Source organism: Triticum aestivum, chromosome 2B (assembly GCF_018294505.1).
Source record: "Triticum aestivum cultivar Chinese Spring chromosome 2B, IWGSC CS RefSeq v2.1, whole genome shotgun sequence".
Taxonomy (NCBI): domain Eukaryota; kingdom Viridiplantae; phylum Streptophyta; class Magnoliopsida; order Poales; family Poaceae; genus Triticum; species Triticum aestivum.
The window spans coordinates 689,133,736-689,158,097 of record NC_057798.1 but is presented as its reverse complement, the minus strand read 5'-3'; the positions used below and the strand labels follow the sequence as shown (position 1 = coordinate 689,158,097).

Sequence of the window (24,362 nt, the reverse complement as noted above, 5' to 3'; positions counted from 1 at the left end):
CGCCTTCCTATTTGCTGTCTAGGTTTGCACCTATGAAAGCGTGCCTTTCCGGATGCTCCGGGTCCAAAGGTATCCTCTTTGTCTCTTTAGCCGGCTTGAACGAGCCCTCAACTTATGATTCCTTGGGGTCGGGCGACATCTTCGGCTGCTTGCCGGCCATCGCCACAACCCGATCAAGGAGCCGCCTCTCAGCCGCGATCACCAGAGACTCGGCCAGCCGACTACTCTCGACCGTGCAGGCGGACGATTTCCTGTAGTCGCTGGCCACGGTCAGGATCCCCTTTGAACTTGGCATCTTCATCTTGAGGTAAGCGCAGTGGGGGACTGCCATGAATTTGGCCAAAGCAGGTCGGCCAAGCAGTGCCTAGTATGGGCTTTCGAGGTCCACGGCCTCAAACCACACTAGCTCTCGGCAAAAATGGTCTTTGTCTCCGAAGAGGACGTCTATCTGGATCTTGTCGATTGGGAAGCAGGAAAGGCCAGGTACGATGCCGTGGAACACGGTCCGGCTGCTCTGAAGCTGTCTTCGCTTGATTCCTAATTTCTCCATTGTATCCTTGTACAGGATGTTGATGCTGCTGCCTCCGTCTATCAATGCTCGTGAGAAGCAAGCGGCCCGCCTATCAGTCGCCAAGGTTGCACTCAAAACCAAGGCGTAGGAGCCCGGATTCGGCATCACCTCTTGGTGATCAGCTCTGCTCCAACTGATAGGCCTCTCGGACCAATGCATGAACTCCGGAGTATCTGATGCCACTGCGTTTACTTCTTGCTGCTGCAACCGTCGGCTGTGTCGATCATCTACCACACTGGTGAACACTACATAAGCCCCATGCTCCTCTGGGTATTCATCTTGCACGGTGCCGACTGGCCTGGCCGCCGGCTGCTGAGGCGGCGGAGGAGGCGGCGGCCCAGCAGGCGGAGGAGGGAGGAGGCCGTCTCCCTTGGCGATTCTGGTAAGCCAGTGGCACTTCCGAGTGGTGTGGTTTGACGGCTTCGCACCGCTGTGGAACTTGCAGGGGCCATCGAGGGTCTGCTTGTAAGAGAAGGCCGGCAACCAGTTGGACTTGCCGCCTTTCTGCCGCTTCACCGGAGGCTGCCCCTCAGGCTGTTGGTCTTCAACCGTTGCAACCTGCCGACTGCTGGAAGTCGGCTGCGGGGCCTTGCGCTTGTGATCATTCTGCTGCTGTCTCCGACTGGTGTCTCCAGCTGAAGTTCTGGGAGCTTGAGGGGCTACTTTGCCAGTCGCACTAACTTGAATCTCTGTCTTCATAGAGGAGTCGGCCGTGGCATATTTGTCTGCAATGACCAGCAACTTGTCGAGGGTCTCCGGCTCGTCGTAGAGGAGCCTATGCTTGAGGAGGCTGCCCTATCTGCACCCGGCGGTAAAGTACTTGATATCCTGCACCTCGTGCACGCCCTCGCAGGAGTTCCGGAGTTCGCCCCATCGCGTGAGGTAGTCGCGAGTCGACTCGTCTTGGCCTTGCACGCACAAGGAGAGCTGGCGTGGCTTGGGGGGTCGCTTGTACGTGCTGGTGAAGTTGCGGACGAAAGCCTCGGTGAAGTCGACCCAACTGTTGATGCTGCGGGGCTTCAAACTGTTCAACCATGTCCGGGCCGTGCCCTGGAGCATGAGCGGAACGGACTTCACGATGACTCGCTTGTTGCCGTTTGCTATGTTGACAGCCGTGGAGTAGTTGATCAGCCAGTCTTCGGGCTTCACGGAGCCGGTGTACTTGGGTGTGTCTCGGGGGAGCGTGAACCCTTTGGGGAAAGGCTCGTCTCGGATGCAGGGCCCAAAGCAAGGCGGAACCAGCTCACCTTCTTCTTCTAGCGCCAGGGATCGGTGGAGTCGGTCGATCCGGTGGCGGGCGTCATTCTCTCCGACTCCCTCTCGGAGACCAAGGCGGCCACCGAGAGTCGGATGCTCAATGGGCGGCGGGGAAACTCGCCGCTCTCTTCTCGGCGGGGGAGGCAGATAGTCGTCCTGCTGCTCTACTGCTCTTGGACGGCCGTCTTGGTCGCGCTCGATGGTGAGGTGAGTCCGACTGCGACTGACAGCCGGCTCTTTGTCTTTTCTTCCATGGACTCCGCCAGTCGGCGTCCTGGACATCGCTCGTTGATCTTGGTGGGGAGGCAAGTCGTCGTAGGGTTGCTGCGGCGCATTGGTGCGGCCTCCGGCCGCGTTCTGCGTAGCAGCCGCGTCGAGGAGTTGCTATACTCGCTCCATCATCATGCGGCGCTCTTTGCCTTCGAAGTTCTTCAGCTCGTCAGTCGCCGCTTGGGCGGCGCGGATGTTCTCCGCAGGGGTAGCGTATACGGGGCGACTGGCCCCGAACAAGTCAGCGATGGCCGCGCCGCGCTGCCGGACCGCGCCTAGGCGGCTAGGTCCCGTCGGAGCCGGCGAGCCGCCCACGGCACGATCCATTTCGCGCTGGTAGGCTTCTGACAAGCGCCTCATGCTTGCCAGCTTCTTAGCGCCTTCGATGATCTGAAGGCGGCGTGTCTCCAGCGTCTCGGCGTCAGCGTCCTCCAGGATAGGTGCCGTCAGGTCTCGCAGAGCCGCGTCGAGAGTTTCATGAGCTCCTTCGCCGGAGTGCTCGCCATGACTAATAACGAATACCTTCGTGACGGCGCTTCCGCCGCTCCCCTCACAAGGGAGCGACTCGTCGTAGATCACCATGTTGGAGGGGAACGTGTCAAGCGACACACTGTCGGAGTCGACCAGCATCAGGTCAGTGGAGCCTACGGACTCCAAGTCCACGGCAGGCTCGCCGGTGACGTGGAGATGGTCGTGGAGGCCCGCGAGGAGGCTTTTGGGGCCACCTGTGCCTGCATCGGATGCGGGCTCATCGGAGACGCAAACCTCGCCAAGAAGGTCAGCGAGGCAGCTCGCCGCGCAGGCGTCGTCGGCGCTTTGCAGCGTCGGGGCAAGCGCCATCGGGCGTGCCGGGCTGGCTACGCACGCGGGGGAGGAAAAGGGTTCCCGTCTAGAGCAGGTCTCCGGACAACGGTGCACCTCGCCCCACGGTGGGTGCCAAATGTCGTGGGTTGGATGCGACATATGCCAAAGCAGGATGGCTTATCATGGTTGGAGCGAGTAGAACGTCGCCGGTGCCTGGAAGCGGGATGAGGCGAAGACATGCACGCCGGCGGAACTTACCCAGCTTCAGGGCTCTCCTAGGAGATAACACCCCTACTGCTGCTCTGCGGGGTCTCCGCATGATCACTAAGGCAAAGTGACTACAATGGTGCTCCTGGAGCTGTTTCGGGAGGCAGGCGAGGGCAAGGCTAGCTCTCTCCTCCCTGTGCTATATGGTCTATCTCTCTCAAGGTCCGAACCCTTTGCATGGGTTTCCCGGGGGGTTTATATAGGCCTACCCCCCGGGGGTACAATAGTAATCCGGCTGGGCGCGGGTCCCAGCCGTCTGTCTCTCAGGCCACCGTCCTCCCCGCCGGCTTCTGGGGCCCGCCGTCTGGCGGGTCCCGCGGACAGGCTTGATACTGTAGCGGCACTCCTGATGACGCAGGCTTGGTCATTGGGTCGTGGCAACAGTGCCGCCGTCTATCAGGCGATCACTGTCGCCATTCCCCATCCTATCTGGTTAACGGCTCATGGGGCCCTGGGAAGGAGTCGGCCGACTCCGGGGAGGCCGACTCCCATAGGTCCGTCTTCGGGGCGCTTAGGCCGCCTTCGGCCCACCCACTGACAGGCGGCCCCGCCGCCTTCGGGTCGTACATGCCGGCGTCGTGGGCACAGTGCGTTGCGCACTGTGGCTAAGGTCAGGGCAGGCATGGCAACAGTGTCGCGCCTCGCCGGAGATCTTCCAGCGATACGGCTCACTGTAGCCATGCCGGCCCTTCGTAAGCAGGGGGGAACGGCCACGCCGTGACCGTACCCCACATCGTACTTCGAGATGAGGGAGGAGTCATGGGCCGACTCTCCATAGTCGCCCTCTCTGGAGGTCGCCAGCTTGGAGTCGGCTTATCTCGGAGTCGCCGTCTGAGACTCGTCTTGTCTTGGAGTCGTCGTCTGGGACTCAGCTTGTTTTGGAGTCACCGTGTGGGACTCAGCTTGTCTTGGAGTCGTCGTCTGGGACTCGGCTTGTCTTGGAGTCGTCGTCTGGGACTCGTCTTGTCTTGGAGTCATCCCTGGGACTCGGCATATTTTGGAGTTGCTCCTGGGACTTGGCCTGAGGGGCGCGGCCTGCCCCGATGTCTTGAAATGTCCTGGGACTCGGGTTAGCCTACCCGTGGCCCATTACTCCGACAGGGCCAGTGGGGCGCGGCCCCCATTCGTCGAAGATGGGCATCTGATTCACAAAGTCTCTCCAGTTCGAGCAGAGGTACAACAAAGCTCCCCCTTTGCTGGATGCTGCCGGGGTTGGGATCCCCAGTCAAGACCAAGAGTACCTTCCTCAGTGCTTCGGGCGTCAGGTCCTCTTCCTGGAGCCGCATGCGATCCCCACGGCCGCTGAAGGCCCACATCCGATGAGAATGGCGTTGGAGAGGGGCAGCGCGGCATAGCAGGAACTCCTTCACCACCTTGGGCGCCGTCACGCCGAGCCCCCTCAAGAACTCGAAGCGACGCTAGACAAAGGCGAGTTGGGGGCTCACGAGTGTCTCCTGGCCCCAGCCCGAGTTGGGGACAGCAGGCGAGGATGGCTCTGTCAGCAGGGGCTGGGCACCCCTACGTCCACATATAGCCACCGCTTGCGAAACCCAGGCGCGGGTGGAGGAAGACTGAAGTCGATTCCTGAAGCCGCCATCTCAGGCACGACAATGAAGCTCACGCACCCCGAACATTGGGTGGGGTCGACAAGGCGCAGAGAGAAGAAGTGGCGCAGCAAGGCAACCGAAGGAAGGATGCCCATCATTGCCTCACAAACGAAGGCGAAGACCACGAGAAGGGAGATGGATTCGGGACCCAGATGCATCATATGGATCTGATAATGGGAAAGCACGACGTTGAAGAAATCAGAAAAGGGGGGAACCAGTCCCGCCCACAGGGCGTCGGCGAAGTACCGGACCTCGGCAATCCTGTCGATGGAGAAGAGGGACGCGGGCCAGGCCATCGTCCTCCCGCATTCGTTGAAGATGGTAGCTAGGGCCGAGCTGACCTTGGCCATGCCCTCTTTGTTGATTATGATTGGCCGATCAACGGCGGGGGCCGCCGACGACGATGAGCGAGGCGGCGACATGGGCTTCTTCCCTCTTCCCTTCCTCGGCGGAGCCATGGCGGCGGAATGGGGGAGGAAAGGTCCGGGATTGGCTTGGAAGCAGAAGCTGGAGTTCGAGAGGAGGAAGGACAGAGGGCGCTCGAGCAGCGGAAAAGGGGAGCAGCTATGTGCGGCTGCAAGTCCGCCTAGCATTGCATAAAATAAGGAAGCGTGGGGGAACGGTGCCGCCCACGTCCAATCAACCACCATGCGGCGCCCAAGGCCGCAGGCTGTTAGGGCCCGCGACGCTTCGCACTCGCCCTTTCGCCTCTCTGCATGGCCAAGTCCGGGCACGCCGTGGACCCAGGGGCTACTGTCGGCGTTGTGGGAACGGGGGTCCCCAGACTTGCCTGCCTGCGGCCTGCGCCTTGGCTCAAAAGGGGGCCCAGCACCGCCCATCTTCATCAACATAGGTTCAAGACCCTCGCGAGGGGCCAAGCCTCGCGGGGCGGACGACAAGGAGCTTCCTCAGGCATGGCCTCGTCAGGCTGGCTCGCGAGGAGGCGGAGAGTTCAAGGCGGGGTACCTCACGAGGTGCCCATGCCGCAAGCTATGACGACCGAGGGCGCCAATCGGGCGCTGGCCAGCGCAGTGTCCTCCTTTCCTCTTTGGTGCAAGGGGAGCAAGCGCAGGCGAGAGCATCAAGCAAAGGCGTCCATTTCGGTGCAACAAGACCAAGACCAGTCCAACGGCAGGATGGAGGTTGCCGTGGAGCCCAAGCCGGCGTCACCACCAGAGCCTTTGACAGGCGAGGACCAACTTTAGTCAGGATAAGTGTACCCGCTGTTCCCCTTCAAAATGGCCAATTGTTGGCGCCCTTCCCGCTCAATATTTGGGAAGAGGCCAAGGGCCTTTGCCTATAAATAGGACTAGCCACCCCCAGGGTAGAGGCATCGAGATTCCCACCGAGAAACTAGTAGATAGAGCGACTGAGCTTCTCCTAGCAGTTCATCGCACCAGCCAAGAAAAGACCCTCGCGAGGCTGTTCTTCCTTGTATTGTTCATTATCAGCCCAAGAGGCAATCCACCACACCACACACTGGATTAGGGTATTACACCACAATGGTGTCCTGAACTAGTATAAACCTTGTGTCTCTTGTGTTGATCCTTTGGTAGTTTAGACCCTAGCGATTCGGTGAGGAGCAGGTAGGCAGAGGGCGTAATCTCCGCGTGCACCCCAGTGTTCGAACCTCAAGGGTCTGCCGGAACCCGAAATCCGACAGGCCGGGCCGAATACAGCCACCCAGACCAGTTTGAACTGCGTAGCCACATATCCCGAGAGAGAGGCGCCGTGCACCCCCTCTGCTTCACTGACGAAGTGAAGGATCATGAATTCCCAGAAGGGTTCAAACCCGTAAACATCAAATCATATGATGGCACAACGGACCCCACAGTATGGATCGAAGATTTCCTTCTCCACATTCACATGGCCCGTGGAGACGATCTACACACCATCAAATATCTTCCCTTTATGCTCAAAGGACCCGCCCGGCATTGTCTAAACAACATGCCAGCAAATTCCATTGGCAGTTGGGAAAACCTGGAAGACACTTTCCTCGACAACTTCCAGGGCACATACGTGCGACCACCGGATGGTGATGACTTGAGCCACATTACTCAACAACTCGGAGAGTCAGCCAGGAAATTCTGGACTCGGTTCCTAAGTAAAAAGAACCAAATAGTCGACTGTCCGGACGCCGAAGCCCTGGCGGCTTTTAAGCATAATATCTGTGATGAGTGGCTCGCCTGACACCTCGGCCAGGAAAAACCCAAGTCCATGGCAGCTCTCACGACACTAATGACCCGCTTTTGCGCGGGCGAGGACAGCCGGTTGGCTCATAGCAGCACCACGCCACATTCTGGCACTTCGGACGTTCGTGACAATAACGGCAAGCCACAGCGCAACAGACACAAGCGACAGAACAACGACGACATCACCGAAGACACGACAGTCAACACCGGATTCAGCGGATCCAAATCCGGTTAGCGGAAGAAGCCATTCAAAAGAAACAATCAGGGACCGTCCAGTCTGGACCGCATACTGGAGCGCTCGTGCCAATTTCATGGCACCCCATACAAGCCAGCCAACCACACCAACAGAGACTGCTGGGTGTTCAAACAGGCCGTCAAAATAAACACCGAAAACAAGGACTAGGGGCTGCATAGCAACGATGACAAAGAGCCCTGGCGTCCGAACACGGGGGGACAGAAGAAATTTCCCCCCAGGTGAAAACGGTCAACATGATCTATGCCACTCACATTCCCAAGCGGGAACGGAAGCGAGCACTACGGGACGTCTATGCGATGGAGCCAGTCGCCCCCAAATTCAACCCATGGTCAGCTTGTCCAATCACCTTTGATCGTAGGGATCACCCTACTAGCATCCGTCACGGCGGCTCAGCCGCATTGGTCCTAGACCCAATTATCGATGGATTCCACCTCATGCGAGTCCTTATGGACGGCGGCAGCAGCCTAAACCTGCTCTATCAGGACACAGTGCGCAAAATGGGCATCGACCCTTCAAGGATCAAGCCCACCAAAACCACCTTTAAAGGTGTAATTCCTGGAGTAGAGGCCCGTTGCACGGGCTCTATAACATTGGAAGTGGTCTTCGGATATCCGGATAACTTCCGAAGCGAAGAGTTAATATTCGATATCATCCCTTTCCGTAGTGGTTACCACACACTGCTTGGACGACCGCATTCGCTAGATTCAATGCGGTACCACACTATGCCTACCTCAAGCTCAAGATGCCAGGACCGCGCGGGGTCATAAAAGTCAACGGAAACATGGACCGCTCTCTCCGGACGGAATAGCATATTGTAGCCCTCGCGGCGGAAGTACAATGCGGCCTCCTCCGACAAACCACCAACCCGGCGACAACAACTTCGAGCACCGTCAAGCGAGTCCAGAGCACCCCGCAACAGGATCATCAGGCACGCCAAAAGCGCGACTAGCAGTCCGGCCTCCGCTCAAGCCCCATCAAAGCAGCATTTGAGCCACGCGTACACAATTACGCACTCAAAGTACCATGGGCGTAGGCGGAGGCGCATCAATGACTCAGTCAATAGTGCGGTATAACCGCTACATACCTTCATAACCCTCCCTTTTTATTTTTCAGGACATTGCTTTAGAGCAGCCTCTTCAGAAGAGCAGCCTCTTCATTGCGGCATAACCATCGCCAAGGGAGACGGCCTCCTCCCTCCTCGGCCTGCTGGGCCGCCGCCTCCACAGCCGTCTCAGCAGCCGGTGGCCAGGCCAGTCGGCGCCGTGAAAGATGAATACCCAGAGGAGCATGGGGCTTATGTAGTGTTCACCAGTGTGGCAGATGATCGACGCAGCCGACGGTTGCAGCAGCAAGAAGTAAACACAGTGGCGTCAGATACTCCGGAGTTGATGCATTGGTCCGAGAGGCCTATCAGTTGGAGCAGAGCTGATCACCCAGAGGTGATGCCGAATCCGGGCTCCTACGCCTTGGTTTTGAGCGCGACCTTGGCTACTGATAGGCGGGCCGCTCGCTTCTCGCGAGTATTGATAGACGGAGGCAGCAGTATCAACATCCTGTACAAGGATACCATGGAGAAATTAGGAATCAAGCAGAGAAAGCTTCAAAGCAGCCGAACTGTTTTCCACGGCATCGTACCTGGCCTTTCCTGCTCCCCAATCGGCAAGATCCAGATAGACGTCCTCTTCGGAGATAAAGACCATTTTCACCGAGAGCCAGTGTGGTTTGAAGTGGTGGACCTTGAAAACCCATACCAAGCACGGCTTGGCCGACCTGCTTTGGCCAAGTTCATGGCAGTCCCCCACTACGCTTACCTCAAGATGAAGATGCCAAGTTCAAAGGCGATCCTGACCATGGCCGGCGACTACAGGAAGTTGTCCGCCTGCGCGGCCGAGAGTAGTCGGTTGGCCGAGTCCCTGGTGATCGCAGCTGAGAGGCGGCTCCTTGATCGGGTTGTGGCGATGGCCGGCAAGCAGCCGGAGATGTCGCCCGACCCCAAGGAATCAGAAGTTGAGGGCTCGTTCAAGCCGGCTAAAGAAACAAAAAAGATACCTTTGGACCCGGAGCATCCGGAAAGGCACGCTGTCATAGGTGCAAATCTAGATAGCAAATAGGAAGGCGAACTCGTCGAGTTCCTCCGTGAGAATTGAGACATCTTCGCATGGTCCCCCAAAGACATGCCAGGTGTACCGACGGAATTCGCCGAGCAGAAGTTACATGTCCGATCTGATGTGAAACCCGTCAGGCAGCCCTTGCGCCGCCTGTCAGAAGAGAAGAGAAGAGTTGTTGGAGAAGAGATAGCCCGACTCCTGGCGGCCGGCTTCATTATGGAGGTGTTCTTTCCAGAATGGCTGGCGAACCCAGTCCTAGCGTTGAAGAAGAATAAGCAGTGGCGGATGTGCATCGACTACACAAGCCTCAACAAATCTTGCCCCAAAGATCCATTTGCTCTGCCAAGAATTGACCAGGTGATAGACCCCACAGCCGGATGCGAGCTGTTGAGCTTCCTAGATGCATGCTTAGTATATCACCAGATCAAGCTAAACCCGGCAGACAGATTGAAGACTGCCTTCATCATGCCGTTTGGAGCCTTCTGCTACCTGACCATGACGTTCGGCTTGAGGAATGCCGACGCCACCTTTCAGCGTTGCATGCAGAAGTGCCTCCTCAAGCAACTCGGCAGGAATGCCCACGTTTACGTGGATGATGTGGTGGTGAAGACGGAGAAGCATGGGACACTGTTGGAAGATCTCCAAGAAACTTTTGAGAATCTGCGCCGATTCCAGATCAAGCTCAACCCGGAGAATTGCGTCTTCGGAGTACCAGCCGGCCAGCTCCTTGGCTTCCTGGTCTCCGAGCACGACATAGAGTGCAACCCTGTAAAGATCAAAGCCATCGAGAGGATGGAAGTCCCCCGCCGACTGTTAGATGTGCAGAAGTTCACCGGCTGCTTGGCGTCCATCAGCCGATTCATCAGTCAGCTGGGAGAGAAGGCTCTCCCTTTGTACCAACTAATGAAGAAGACCACCTTTTTTGAGTGGAACCACAAGGCGGACAAAGCGTTCCTCGAGTTGAAGAAGAAGTTGACTACTCCCCCTGTGTTGGCGGCTCCGACTCCCAAAGAGCCCATGCTCCTGTACATCGCCGCCACCAGCCGAGTAGTCAGCATAGTCATCGTAGTCGAGCGCAAGGAGGAAGGCAAGGCGCTCCCTTTCCAGAGACCGGTATATTACCTGAGCGAGGTACTGTCGACCTCCAAGCAGAACTATCCTCACTACCAGAAGATGTGTTACGGTGTACATTTTGCCGCCAAGAAGCTGAAGCCTTACTTTCAAGAGCATCCAATCACTGTGGTTTGCACCGCTCCACTAGCCGAGATCATCGGAAGCCGTGACGCTTCTGGCCGAGTGGCCAAGTGGGCCATAGATCTGGCTCCCTACACCATCTTCTACCAGCCCCGCACTGCCATCAAGTCACAAGCATTGGCCGACTTCCTTGTCGACTGGGCCGAGACCCAGTACCTGCCGCCAGCGCCCGACTCCACCCATTGGCGGATGCATTTCGACGGTTCCAAGATGCGCACCGGCCTGGGAGCCAGCATCGTCCTCACCTCCCCCAAAGGCGACAAGCTCAAATACACGCTCCAAATCCATTTCGCCGCCTCCAACAACGTTGCCGAATACGAAGCGCTCGTTCACGGGCTCCGGCTTGCCAAAGAACTCGGCATCCGCCGGATCCTATGCTACGGCGACTATGATTTGGTGGTCCAGCAGTCATCTAGCGACTGGGACGCCAAAGACGCAAACATGGTGAGCTACCGTTTCCTGGTGCAGCAACTCAGCGGGTATTTCGAGGGGTGTGAATTCCTTCACATTCCAAGAAATGACAATGACCAAGCGGACGCCCTGGCACGAATCGGCTCAACCCGTCAAGCAATACCATCCGGCGTCGCCCTTCAGCGCCTCCTCAAGCCGTCTATCAAGCCTTCGCTAGAATCAAACTCCATTTTTGTGCCAGCTCCCCCTGAAGAAGTCGGATCCAACTCAAGAGCAACAAAAGACGGCACAAGAATCATTACAGACGACTCCAAAAATACCGCAGTCGAAGCCGGCCCGGGGACTTCAGAACCCGGCCCGGGGACTGCGACTGTCAGCCTGAAGACTTCAGAACTCGGCCCAGAGACTACGCCGATCCAGCAAGCGGCCGCGGATCCCAGCCCCGCCGCCCTTGTCCAAGTCGCAATCGTGGCAATCGAAGAAATAGCAGCACCTTCATGGGCCCAGCCCATCCTCAAGTTCCTAGTAAACAGAGAGCTGCCAGCTGACGAAATCCTGGCTCGGCAAGTACAACACCGAGCGGCGGCCTATACCATAGTCAATAGAGAGCTGGTCAGGCACAGCGTCACTGGTGTCTACCAACACTGTGTCGAGGCAGAGCAAGGCCAAGCAATTCTCAGAGACATTCATGAAGGAAAGTGTGGCCACCATGCGGCCTCAAGGGAACTCGTCACCAAAGCCTTCCGACACGGTTTCTTCTGGCCAACTGCCCTAGAAGAAGCCAAGGAGTTAGTCCAAAACTGCAACGGGTGCCAGATGTTCCGTTCCAAGCCGCTCCAGCCGGCTTCGGCACTCAAGACCATTCCCATCGCTTGGCCCTTTGCGGTTTGGGGCTTGGACATGGTGGGACCATTCAAGATGGCACGAGGCGGCCTAACTCACCTACTTGTCGCGGTGGACAAGTTCACCAAGTGGATAGAAGCAAAACCCATCAAGAAGTTGAATGGTCTGACTGCAGTAACCTTCATCGTCGACATTACGACTCGGTACGGCATACCACACAGCATCATCACCGACAACGGCACAAATTTTGCCAAAGGAGCCTTGGCCCGTTTCTACGCAACACAGGGCATCCGACTGGAGTTAGCGTCCGTCACCCATCCGTAGTCAAACGGCCAGGTGGAGCGAGCAAACGGCCTCATCCTATCTGGCATCAAGCCCCGCCTGGTCGAACCACTGGAGCGTTCGGCCGGCTGTTGGCTTGAGGAGCTGCCAGCCGTCCTCTGGAGTCTGCGCACGACTCCAAACAAGTCAACCGGCTTCACGCCTTTCTTCCTCGTCTATGGTGCTGAAGCCGTCATCCCGACGGACATAGAATTCGACTCCCCACGAGTCACCATGTACACCAAGGAGGAAGCAGAAGAAGCACGTCAAGACGGTGTCGATCTGCTGGAAGAGGGCCGGCTGTTGGCACTCAGTCAGTCCGGCATCTACCAACAGAGCCTGCGCCAATACTACAATAGGAAGGTCAGGCCAAGATCTTTCCAAGAGGGCGACCTTGTGCTCCGACTGATCCAGCGGACAGCCGGCCAACACAAGCTGTCGGCACCTTCGGAAGGCCCCTTCATCATCAGCAAAGTGTTGGGCAACGACTCCTACTACCTGATTGACGCTCAGAAGCCCCGAGCACGCAAGAGAGACGACTCCGGCAAAGAGTCGGAACGGCCATGGAATGCAAACCTCCGTCGAAGATTTTACAGTTGATTCAGTATGTATCACGCTACCCTCTTGTATTAAAGTACCGAGACTTTGGGCCCCCCGAGACGAGCTCAGGGACTGCCCCTTTTGATTATTTGTATGATAAGAATCATGCCTTTAAGTATGCTACTTCCTGCTATGTCGCTTGGCGCCGGGTTTGATTAGTCGGCCCGGGGACTCGCCGTGTGGTGCTATGAAATGTTTCCCGAAGTCGGAAAAGTAGTGTGCGGTGCCTAAGCCGTCTCCTGCGAAAAGCCGTAGCTCCCAGAGCGACTGTTCGGTAGGCAGGAGTAAGGATGAATGGACGTCCACATGAAAAATGGCTAAGGACCTAAAACATTAACATAGCCTAAACCGGCTCCAGCCCCCTTTTTCACAAGCCGACTCGTGAGTATTCGGCTTGCCGTTTTCTATCCAACTTGTTAAATAAACTCCAATGAAAGGCAAGTACTTGTTTTCCCAAAGTAGCTGGGCACTTGGACCAGCGGCAGTCTGCAGAGCGGACGTTCGGCTGACAAGGCGGCGACTAGGGGAAGGCGGCAAAGGAAAAGGCCAAAGGAGCAACAAGGCAAGGAACGATAGAACTCGGATTAATATTTACATAAGCATAGGCCCATTGGCCGAATCTTCAAGACAACAGTTCAAAATACGCCCCGAGGGTGGAATTGTGCAAATTAACAAGTTCCTCAAAGACTTCCTAGAACAGGTAAAAAAAGCCAGAAGGCGGCCTAGGGAGTAGCAGACGGGTTCGGGGGATCGGAGGAGATGGCGGTGTCAGGCGCCGGGGGAGTCGGCTGGGCAGTCTCGACTTGATCGCCGCCGGCGGCAGTCGGCCCAGCCGGACGCGGCTCGTTGCTGGAGGCGCGGTCGAGCTAAGGCTGGTCGCCCGCTCTGCCTTCTGGTGCCTCCGTCTCGCCTTCGTCCCCCACCTCGCCCTCTTCCTCGGTGCTGGAGTCAATCACCTCCACCGAGTCCTCGCCATATTCAGGATTCATCCCGAACCATTCTGGTGGCACCTCCTCGCCGCCTTCAGCCCGCTCGGCGACGAAGACACTGGTGTCTGTATAGTCGGCGATGGCCGCTGCACGCTCGACAAGGGTGCCCTCCACAGCCTCCAGCTCGGCCTGGGCCTCTGACCGGAACGCGGCTAGACGGTCCAGGTCCAGCACTGGATACCACGCCTTGACGAATTCCAAGGCCCGGCGCGCTCCGGCCCAGGCCGAGGAACCCTTCCAGGCCTCAAGACAGCCGGCTGCGACCTCCAGCCAGTCGGCAGTCCGACTGGCAGTGCGCAGAGCCGGCATGTCTAGCCACAGGGCGGCAACTGCGAGGGCGCCGGCATGCTGAGGCTGGCGCATCAGCCGGTGGGCCGGACAAAGACGGGCCTCGATGCTCAGAAGCTGCTCATCAACGGTCAGGGGAGCGTTGGCGGCGATCTCCTCACCGCTTGCCCTTTGCGCCTCACGATCAGCCTCGGTGGCCAGAGGGACTGCCTGCGAATGGCCAGGGAAGAAGTCTGCCGAGACAAAAAAGAAGCAAGTCGCAAAATCAGAAGTCAGCCTGACACATAGCCAAAGACTCAAAGAAAGAAAGCTCACCATCGACAATATCCTCTATCTCGTGGAAGCCGGAGGTCAGCATCACCTCCTTGTCAGTCCAGGAGGAGCGCTCGCTCTCGAACTCGGCCAGAAGAGCAGCCTCCTTCTTCTCGGCCTTGCCCTGCGCCTTCTTGAGCAGCTCCTTCTGCTCGGCCAGCTGCGCAGTAAGCAGATCACGCTCCGTAGTGAGCTTGCTGCACTCCTCCCCCTTGACGCGCAAGGCGGTGTTAACTTCACCCAGCTGCTCCTGGAGAATGGCGTTGGCCCCTGAAGAACGAAAGAAAGAGACGAATAAGTCACCAGCAAAGTAGATCGCCGGGAAGATCCGGCCCGACTGCTCACCAGTCGGCCCGAATCTCGGGGACTACAGCCCGCGGGTGCGCCAGCGCGCCCCCGCGAAAAAAGAAGAGCAAGAAAAGAGACGACGAAGTCGCCAAGAAGGAAGGTCGCCAGGAAGATCCGGCCCGACTGCTCAGCAAAAGGCCCGAATCTCGGGGACTACAGCCCGCGGGTGCGCCTGCGCGCCCCCGCGAAGAAGAGGGAAAGAACTCACTCCGGCTTTCCGACAAGTCGGCAGTCCGCTTGCTCAACTCCTCAACATTGCAGTTGAAGGCAGTAGCGTGGAGGTTGTGATACTCCTGCAAACAACGATTTCAGACAAAATAAGTACTTGGAACTCTCTAGAGGGAGTTCCGAGCCGCCTGATCAGCAGCCGGCCTGAAACTCGGGGACTACACCCAGTGGGTGCGCTGGCGCGCCCCCACAGAGAAGAGCAAGAAAAGCAAGAGTCAAAGAGGAAAGAATACCCGGACGGCTGCTCGCGATGCCAGATGCGCTTTGGTGCAAACGTGGAGGGCGTCGCCTTCTGCTCGCAGCTTCGCTTGGACATCCAGAAGCGCCTGGTTCAGCGGGCCTATGCCGCCTCCGTGCACCCACCCAGTGGGTGCGGCACTCGTCACCTCGGCATCTGGAATGGCCGCGCTGGCGGCTCCTACCTCCAAAGGCCGCGGCGCTGAAGTCGCCCTCTCGAGGCGGCGGCGCACTGGCGAGGCGACCTGAAGCAGCAGCCTCGCTTCGTCCTCAGTCGGCGGCACCGGCGGGCCTGCCGGCTGCTTGCCGCGGGCCCTCCCAGACGACGGTGGAGGCGGAGGCGGCGACACTAGCATGTCAGTCATGGTGGCATCGCTGCTCTCCCTTTCCACGATAGGATTTTTGGCGCCGGCTTCTCCGGTCTTCTCCATGAATTCTGGAGGCAACGGTGCGGAGGACAGTGGGGGGACGAGCATCGCCGATCGACGACGCGCGACCTCTTCGGCTCGCCGTCTCGCCACAAGGGCGGATTCAGCATCCTCCAGCTTCTTCTGGGCGCAGGCGGCCGCCTTCTCGGCCTCCGCCTTCTCCAGACGGTCGGCCTCCTCCTCGTCGCGCTTCTCTCGCGCGTTTCACTCCGTCACCTCCCAAAGGTCGGCGGCGGGGTCGACCCACCGAGTATTGGCGGACGTCTCTGCCGACCCCATCACGGAGGGGACGGCGACACTCTCAAGGGAAAGAGGGGCCCTGAAGAAGAATGGGAGGAGTATAAAAGAAGACTCGGACAAGATCCACCAAAGGAAAATAAAAAAAAGAGAGCATAAAAACTTATGCAGAAACAAGCGACGACCTTCTCACTTCCCTACGGAAGCAGTTGGCCTTCGCGGCCGCATCCTCCCGTTTGGTCGCGGCGGCCGCCCCCTTGAACTTCTTCAATTTGCCGCCGGGCGCACTCGGCCCGACGTGACGCCTCTTCGCGCCGCCTTGGCCAGCCAGGCCGGCGGAGGATCCTGCGCCCGAGGGGCCGGTCCTTAGCTGGTGACGCGGGGCGACTTCCCCTTCGATGTCGTCCTCGGGCCAGTCGGCGAAGGTGGCCGACAGCCCGAGGCCGCTTCCCGCTCCTCTTCCTCCGCCCTCGGCGTCGGCTTCCATCGCCGCCGCCCCCAATTCGGGGTCGTCGACGTTGCTCTCTGCCCGATCGAGGACGAACTCGCGGGGCTGTCTCGTGGCGCCGGCTGCAGGCTGTATGAGGGGGTTCTAAATCAGAAGAAACTAACGAGAATCAGAAACCGGATTCGGCCAAAAAGAAGACAAAGCATGAGGAGATGCGACTTACCACTGGTGGGAGGTTGTCGCGCGAGTACGGTTCCTTGCCGAACTGCCAGTCCTCCCCGAACTCGCAGTTCGCGATATGGCTCACCATGTTGGCCACCTCCGCGCGGGGCATCTCCTTGGTGCTCATCCGACTTGGGTCTCGGAGGCCGCTCATCTGAAAGATCAGGTGAGGCCGGCCCTGGAGCGGGAGAACTCGGCGCGCGAGGAAGGCGGCCAGCAAGTCGGCCCCGACGAGGCCCTCCGACTGCGTCAAGACTCGGAGTCGCGCTACGGCGGCGGCTCCGGCGGGAGTCAGTGACTTGACTCGATGAGACCAGCTGGGGAGATGGCTTCGTAAGGCGCCAGATTAACCCAGTCGCCGTCGGAGGCGAGGTTCTTCACGTAGAAGTACGTGCGCTGCCACATCTTCACTGACTTGATCAGCAAGATGGGAGGGAAGGGATTGTCGGCCGTCGAACGCCGCATCACGATGAAGGCGCCGCACAGCTCGATGGTGGGGAGAACACCGAGGAAACCTTCGCACAGAGTGGTGAAGGCGGACAGCAGCACCACCGTATTTGGAGTGAGGTGGTGCGGCTGGAGGCCGTGGAACTCCAAGAAGGAGCGGAAGAAGCCGCTCGCCGGCAGCCCCAGGCCGTGCATAAGGTGTGAGCGGAAGATGACCCGCTCGCCCTCCTCCGGCGCTGGCGATATCTCCCCCTCCGGTGTGGTGCGAGCTCGCACGAGGTGTGCGCCAGGGAGGCGGCGCGTCTTGCGGAGGAACTCAATGAGGTCATCGTCGACCTCCGAGCCGTCCCACGCGCCGGAACGCACGGCCGGAGCCGCGGCGGCGGAGGAAGAACTCATTGCTGGAGGGGCGGTATGGATCTGCTCGCCGACGGAAAGAGGAAGGAGAGCGGAGACAAGAGGAGACGGGGAGCGGGGGAGATGGGCGCGCGTGGTTTGCCGCTCCACTCCCCCCTCCTACTTATAGCCTTGGAGGCTGAGAAGCCGAGGGGGTGGACGTGGGATTAACTGCGCTCGGAGCCCCACGCCGCCCACGATTTAACCCACGAAGTTACTGCGCGCAGTAATAGCGTGCAAAGCCCAAACGTCCGCACGGCCGCAGCGGATCCGCTCGCTGCCGAGGCGCGATAGTGGCGGGCCCCGCCTGACGGCCCGTCCCATCGCACGCGTGGGCCAGCAGACTGTCCTTGCCGCGTGGCGCCCCGCGATAGGGCCGTGGCGGGCGGCAGCAGGGAAGCTTATCAGGCACGCCGCCTGGTCTCCCGCCACAACTTTCGAGCTCTCCACAGAGAAGGACGGCCTTCTACGAATCCGACTCTGAGTAGTCGGCCCAGAGGAAGACAGCAAGCGAAGCCCAAGGTCCAACTTGGGAAGAGTGAAACTGTTGAGGCCCCTTGACGAGTCGCTCTCGGAGCCTCACCAGCTTCGGGGACTACTGTCGGAGTAATGGGCCACGGGTAGGCAAACCCGAGCCCCAGAACCTTTCAAGACATCGGGGCAGGCCGCGCCCCTCAACGCCGAGTCTCAGATGACGATTCCCAGAGGAGCCGAGTCTCAGATGGCGACTCCCAGAGGAGCCGAGTCTCACATGACGACTCCCAGAGGAGCCGCGTCTCAGATGACAACTCCTAGATGAGCAGTCTCAGATGGCGACTCCCACATGAGCCGAGTCTCAGATAGCGACTCTCGAATGAGCCGAGTCTCAGATGGCGACCCTCAGATGAGCCGACTCATGGCCGGCGACTTCCAGAGGAGCCGGCTATGGAGAGTCGGCCCACGACCCTACACTCGTTCTGATAGGCGAGGCGGGTACGACCACCGCGTGGCCGTCACCTCCTGCTTGCAAGGGGCCAGCATGGCTACAGTGTGCCGTACCATCGGAGATCCCCGGCATGGCCCGGCACTGTTACCATGATAGCCCTGACCTCAGCCACAGTGAGCGGCGCACTTTGGCCATGTGGCCTACCTATATGGCTCAGAGACGGCGGGCCCGCCGGACAGTGAGAACACAGAAGACGGCGAATACGCCCCGAAGGCGGCCCCGTGGGGGTCGGCTCCTCAGAATCGGCCAGCCCCTCCTGCGGGTCCCGCGCGCCATTAACCAGACAAGATGGGGAGTAATGACAGTGATCGCCCAATAGACGGCGGCACTGTTGCCACGACCCAATGACCAAGCCTGCGTCATCAGAAGCACGACTACAGTGCCAGACTCACCGGCGGGGCCCGCGAGTCGGCGGGCCCTAGCAGTCGGCAGAGAAGACGGCGGCCTGTGAGACAGACGGCTGGGACCCGCGCCCAGCCGGATTACTATTGTACCCCCGGGGGGTAGGCCTATATAAGCCCCCGGGGCACCCATGCAAAGGGTTGGCATCCATTAGCTTTAGACAGATCATATAGAAGAGGAGAGCTAGCCTTGCCTCCTTCTACCTCCAGAATACAGCTCTAGGAACAACTTTGTAGTCACTACGCCTTAGTGATCATGCGGAGACCCCGCAGAGCAGCAGTAGGGGTATTATCTCCCCGGAGAGCCCCGAAGCTGGGTAAGATCCGCCGGCGTGCATGCCTTCGCCTAATCCCGTTTCCTGGCACCGGCGACGTTCTACTCGCTCCCACCATGATAAGCCATCCTTTGGCATATGTCGCATCCAACCTCCGACACTACCCTAGATACTTGGTAGATGAGAAGGCTGGCAAGGTTGACAGAAGTATATTGTATATACATTATATTAAATGTGTACTTTACTAGTACACCTAGTAGCACCAGGGTATTAAGATACCAGTTCGGTTGCTAAGTGTTAGTAACTCGAAATAAAAGAGCTACGGAATAAATGCAGACTAGCCAAATGTGAGATGACGATATGTGTTGGAAATGTTTCCAAGGTTGATGTGATCAAACATCTTACGCTCCCTCTACCATCGGGATTGGTGCTAAACCGAAATAATTGTTATTTGGTGTTTGCATTGAGCATAGACATGATTGGATTATGTTTATCGCAATACAGTTATTCATTGAAGGAGAATAATGGTTACTCTGTTTATTTGAATAATACCTTCAATGGTCTTGCACCTAAAATGAATGGTTTATTGAATCTCAATCGTAGTGATACACATGTTTATGCCAAAACATATAAGATAGTAATGATAGTACCACATACTTGTGGCACTGTCATTTGAGTCATATTGGTATAAAACACATGAAGAAGCTCCATGTTGATGGATCTTTGGACTCACTTGTTTTTGAAAAGATTGAGACATGCGAACCATGTCTATTGGTATATATGCATGAAGAAACTCCATACAGATGGATCATTTGGACTCACTTGATTTTGAATCACTTGAGACATGCAAATCATACCACATGGGCAAGATGACTGAAAGGCCTCATTTTCAGTGAGATGGAACAAGAGAGCAACTTGTTGGAAGTAATACATTTCATGTGTGCAATCCAATGAGTGCTGAGGCATGGAGTGAATATCGTTATGCTCTTACTTCACAAATGATTTGAGTAGATGCTGAGCATATTTACTTAATGAAATACAAGTCTGAATTATTGAAAGGTTCAAACAATTTCAGAGTGAAGTTGAAGATCTTCGTGACAAGAGGATAAAATTTCTATGATATGATCACAGAGATGATTATCTGAGTTGCGAGTTTGGTACACAATTAAGACATTGTAGAAATTGTTTCACAACTAATACCGCCTGGAACACCATAGTGTGATGGTGTGTCCGAACATCATAGCTGCACCCTATTGGATATGGTGCATACCATGATGTCTCTGATCAAATTACCACTATTGTTTATGGGTTAGGCATTAGAGACAACCGCATTCACTTTAAATAGGGCATCGTGTAATTCCGTTGAGATGACACTGCATGAACTAAGTTTAGAGAAACCTAAGCTATAATTTCTTAAAAGTTTGGGGTTGCAACGCTTATGTGAAAAGTTTAGGCCTGATAAGCTCGAACCCAAAGTAGATAAATGCATCTTCATAGGACACCCAAAACAGTTGGGTATACCTCCTATTTCAGATCCAGAAGCAAAAGCGATTGTTTCTAGAAACGGGTCCTTTCTTGAGGAAAAGTTTCTCTCGAAAGAATTGAGCAGGAGGATGGTGGAGACTTGATGAGGTTATGGAACCGTCACTTCAACTAGTGTGTAGAAGGGCACATGAAGTTGTTCCTGTGGCGCCTACACCAATTGAGGTGGAAGCTTATGATAGTGATCATGAAACTTCGGATCAAGTCACTACCAAACCTCGTAGGTCGACAAGGATGCGTACTACTTCACAGTGGTATGTACTCCTGTCTTGGAGGTCATGTTGCTAGACAACAATGAACCTACGAGCTATGGAGAAGCGATGGTGGGCCCGGATTCCGACGAATGGCTCGAGGCCATAAAATCCGAGAGGATCCATGTATGAAAACAAAGTATAGACTTTGGAAGAACTACTTGATAGTTGTAAGGCTGTTGGGTACAGGTGGATTTTAAAGGAAGACGGACAATGATGGTAAGTGTCACCATTAAGAAAGCTCGACTTGTCATTAAGATGTTTTCCGACAAGTTCAAGGAGTTGGCTACGGTGAGACTTTCTCACTCGTAGCGATGCTAAGAGTCTGTTGGAATTGTATTAGCAGTTACTGCATTATTTATAAAATCTTGCAGATAGGATGTCAAAACATTGTTTCCTCGAAAATTTTCTTGAGGAAAGGTTGTATGTGATACAACCAGAAGGTTTTGTCAATCCTAAAAGATGTAACAAGTATGCAAAGCTCTAGCGATCCTTCTAAGGACTGGAGTAAGCATCTCGGAGTTGGAATATACGCTTTGATGAGATGATCAAAGATTTTGGGTTTATACAAAGTTTATGAGAAACTTGTATTTCCAAAGAAGTGAGTGGGAGCACTATAAAATTTCTGATGAGTATATGTTGTTGACATATTGTTGATCGGAAATGATGTAGAATTTCTGGAAAGCATATAGGGTTATTTGAAAAGTGTTTTTCAATGGAAAACCTGGATTAAGTTACTTGAACATTGAGCATCAAGATCTATAAGGATAGATCAAAAAACGCTTAATAGTACTTGCAAATGAACACATACCGTGACAAGATTTTCAAGGAGTTCAAAATAGATCGGCAAACAAGGAGTTCTTGGTTGTGTTATAAGATGTCAGTATTGAGTAAGACTCAAGATCTGACCATGGCAGAAGGGAGAGAAAGGATGAAGGTTGTCCCCTATGCTTTAGACGTAGGCTGCATAGTATGCTATGCTATGTACCGCACCTGAAGTGTGCCTTGCCATGAGTCAGTCAAGGGGTCCAAGTGTGATCCAGGAATGGATCACAGGACAGCGGTCAAGGTTATCCTTAGTAACTAGTTGACTAAGGAATTTTCTCAATTATGGAGGTGGTAGAAGAGTTCGTCGTAAAGGGTTGCGCCGATGCAAATTTTGACACTAATCTGGATGACTCTGAGTAGTAGACCGGATTCATATAGTAGATCTGTTGTTTGGAATAGTTCCAAATGGCGCGTGGTAGCTGCATATAGGAGATGACATAGAGATTTGTAAAGCACACACGGATCTGAAAGATTCAGACCCGTTGACTAATAACCTCTCTCACAAGCGAGATATGATCAAACCCAATGGGTGTTGGATTCATTACAATCACATAGTGATGTGAACTAGATTATTGACTCTAGTGCAAGTGGGAGACCGTTGGAAATATGCCCTAGAGGCAATAATAAAATGGTTATTATTATATTTCCTTGTTCATGATAATTGTCTATTGTTCATGCTATAATTGTATTAATTGGAAACCGTAATACATTTGTGAATATATAGACCACAACATGTCCCTAGTGAGCCTCTAGTTGACTAGCTCGTTGATCAATAGATGGTCATGGTTTCCTGACCATGGACATTAGATGTTATTGATAGCGGGATCACATCATTACGAGAATGATGTGATGGACAAGACCCAATTCTAAGCGTAGCACAAGATCGTGTAGTTTGTTTGCTAAGAGCTTTTCTAATGTCAAGTATCGTTTCCTTAGACCATGAGATTGTGCAACTCCCGGATACCGTAGGAATGCTTTGTGTGTACCAAACGTCACAACGTAACTAGGTGGCTATAAAGGTGCACTACAGGTATCTCCGAAAGTGTCTGTTGTGTTGGCACGAATCAAGACTGGGATTTGTCACTCCGTATGACAGAGGTATCTCTGGGCCCACTCGGTAATGCATCATCAAATGAGCTCAGTGTGACTAAGTAGTTAGTCACAGGATCATGCATTACGGAATGAGTAAAGTGACTTTCCGGTAACGAGATTGAACGAGGTATTGGGATACCGATGATCGAATCTCGGGCAAGTAACATACCGATTGACAAAGGGAATTGTATACGGGATTGATGGAATCCCCGACATCGTGGTTCATCCGATGAGATCATCGTGGAACATGTGGGAGCCAACATGGGTATCCAGATCCCACTGTTGGTTATTGGCCATAGAACTTCTCGGTCATGTCTGCATGGTTCCCGAACCCGTAGGGTCTACACACTTAAGGTTCGGTGACGCTAGAGTTTTTATGGGAAATAGTATGTGGTTACCGAAGGTTGTTCGGAGTCCCGGATGAGATCCCGAACGTGACGAGGAACCCCGGAATGGTCCGGAGGTGAAGATCGATATATTGGACGAAGGGTATTGGAGTCCGGAATTGTTCTGGGAGTACCGGGTGACGACCAGCGTGACCGAAAGGTGTTTCCGAGGCCCCGACAAGCGTTGGGGGGCCTTATGGGCCAAGGGGAGGGCGCACATCAGCCCACTAAGGGGCTGTGTGCCCCTCCCACCCCATCTCACGTAACATGGAGAGGTGGGGGCACCTCCCCTAGGGCAGCCACCCCTCCCGGCTTGGGGGCAAGTTTCCTAGGGGTGGGGGCGCCCAAACCCATCTAGGGTTTCCCCTGTGGCCGCCACCCCTCCCCTAGGGAACCCTACGACGCCTCCTCCACCCCCTTACCCCTATATATAGTGAGGGAGAGAGAGGGCAGCTGCACCCTTCCCCTAGTGCAGCCCCTCCCTCCTCCAACACCTCCTCCTCCTCCGTAGTGCTTGGCGAAGCCCTGCCGGAGAACCACGAGCTCCATCGCCACCACGCCGTCATGTTGTTGGAGTTTTCCCTCAACTTCTCCTCTCCCCTTGCTGGATCAAGAAGGAGGAGACGTCCCCGGGCTGTATGTGTGTTGAACGCGGAGGGGCCGTCCGTTCGACGCTTAGATCAGATTCGACCGCGATCATAATTTGCAGCGTGTACGACTCCACCAACCGCGTTCTTGTAACGCTTCCGCATCGCGATCTTCAAGGGTATGAAGATACATCCATCCTCTCCCTAGAATCTCCATAGATTGATCTTGGTGATGCGTAGAAAATTTTGAATTATTGCTACGTTCCCCGACAGTGCAGAGGCCGGGCGACCGACGAGCCTGTGATCGCCGGGCCAACGGCCGCTGCAGAGAATCCGGCCGGACGACAAATGGAAATCATGAGGAGGGCGTGCGCTTTGTTGACGATGGTCTCCTTCTCCTCGACCTCGGCCTTGCACAGCGCGGCCTCCATCGCAGCGCGCTCGGCAGCGAACTTGGCCGCAGCAGCGTTGTCCTTGACGACCGCCCTTCGGTTCCTCCTCTTCACCGTTTCCGCGTCCAACTTGGCGATCTCCTCCGGCATGCACCCCGACAGCGGCTTCCTTGGCGCCTTGGCCTTCTTCTTCTTGGCCATTCCAGGCGGTTCGACAGCCAGGCCGCCGGAGTTCGGCTGGGCGTCGTCCATGGACGAGGGAGGGAGGGGGACGGTGGGGTG

General features: G+C 56.0%; 1 pseudogene; it reads right to left on the bottom strand.

Moving 5' to 3' along the window:
• The window catches only part of LOC123039399 (uncharacterized), a 59,051-nt pseudogene that overhangs the window by 33,736 nt on the left and 953 nt on the right, over positions 1 to 24,362 (bottom strand).